We start from the raw sequence: 1,895 nt of genomic DNA, 5'->3' as shown, positions 1-1,895 counted from the left end.
GGTTCAGAGATTTGGAAACTTGGTCCACAGCTGGTAGCAATGTCTTGAGAGTTGCTTGAAGTGTAGTTTTGCTAGAGAAAGCACCATTGGGGCAAGGTTTCAAACTTCTCCCTGCTTTGAAGTTTTCTCTGTCTGCTTTGTGCTTGCATTTGAAGATATGAGCTCTTAGCTTCCTGGTCTGGCTACCATGCCAACCAACTATGATGAAACCTCCTGAAACCCTAAGCAAAAATAAATTCTTTCTCTCATAAGTTGCTTTAGTTCATGGCATTTTATTATATACAATGACATTCTGTATAGTCTGTGTACAGTGACCACCACCCAACATATGTTCATAAAGACACTCAATTTAACTTGGGTATGTCACTTTGTTGATTTTCAACAAACTCAGTATTTTTTTTAATTGAGATATACTTATACTTTACAAATAGACCATTTGTAAATATATAGTTTAATGCCTTTTGGAAATGAATACTCATGAATGATTTTTCCCACAAGCAAGAGCTTGTCTCCAGTGATTCCCCCAATCATCTTTGGCCCCTATGCAGCAATTCTCCAGATTACCCTGGCCCTAGACTGTTCCAAGGCTTCTGCAATATGGGGTTCTCATTCTTGTCTAGAATTTCAGCTATTTGAGTTTATAGAGCATGCAGTGTTCTATGTCTTGACTTTTGATGCAGAATGTAATTTGCACTTGGGGTGCATCTAGTTATTTTCTTATTATGAGTAGTATAGGCCATGATAAGGAAGTATGTTCTTTCTCCTCTTGACAGGCCTTTCAATTGTTCACACTTTTGTCTGTTTTGAATGAACATTCACTGGGTATTTTAACTCAAACCTGTAAGTCTTGTGGTAAAGATTGTTTTATGTTTCCACGAATGAAGTTTGGGGGTGTTTTCTTGGTTGTCGTCGTCTTCTTCTTCTTCTTCTTCTTCTTCTTCTTCTTCTTCTTCTTCTTCTTCTTCTCCTCCTCCTCCTCCTCCTCCTCCTCCTCCTCCTCCTCCTCCTCCTCCTCCATCTCACTTCTCCTCCTTCTTCCTCCTCTTCCTTTTCTGGTCCTTTTAGGGGAAAACTATAAACTTATTATTATTATTATTAGTTTTTCAAGACAGGGTTTTTCTGTGTAGCTTTGGAGCCTGTCCTGGAACTCACTCTGTAACCCAGGCTGGACTTGAACTCACAGAGACCCACCTGCCTCTGCCTCTCGAGTACTGGGATTAAAGGCGTGCGCCACCACCGCCCGGCAACTATGAACTTCTTATAATACAAGAATGGCTGTAGCGCTTGTGTATTTTTTTGCATTAGACTCTCATTGCATCAGGCATCATGAAGTAGTTACACACTATATTATCTCCTAAAGGGTTCTACTTACTTTTATTTTCCCTTTGTTACTTACTGAGATGAACCAACTGCAACCCTTAGGCTTTAACTGTCAATTAAGTGGTTCCTGATTTGCCCACAGAACTCTGCCACAAACTTAAGGTCAGAAGTGACCTTTTATAGAAAAAAACTTCACAAGAACCGTAACTTATTTAACAATATACACTAGAGACCTTTGACACCTGCATGTAATAAATACTGATGCTTCAAAGATGTTGGATTCATGGATTTAGATACTCTTAAATAGCAAGAGATACGACTGTTTTGTTGTTTAAATGGTTGGTTTGATGTTTTGAAACAGTGTCTCATCCTGTAGCAAAGGCTGTTCTTGATGTTGGTGATCTTTCTAACTCATTCTCCTGCATGCTCGGGTTATAGCCATATAAAAACTTACATGGTAGCGATACATATGCCACTTCTGCTTCATACTCACTGAGCCACTGAACCACAAGCCTCCAGATGTAGGTGACACATTGATACAGAGCTTCAAAGAGTAAGAAAGACATGTTTATTGG

This window comes from Peromyscus maniculatus, chromosome 17 (genome assembly GCF_049852395.1).
Source record: "Peromyscus maniculatus bairdii isolate BWxNUB_F1_BW_parent chromosome 17, HU_Pman_BW_mat_3.1, whole genome shotgun sequence".
In the NCBI taxonomy this organism is placed as follows: domain Eukaryota; kingdom Metazoa; phylum Chordata; class Mammalia; order Rodentia; family Cricetidae; genus Peromyscus; species Peromyscus maniculatus.
The sequence above is the reverse complement of the archived record's forward strand: the minus strand, read 5'-3'. Positions refer to the sequence as shown.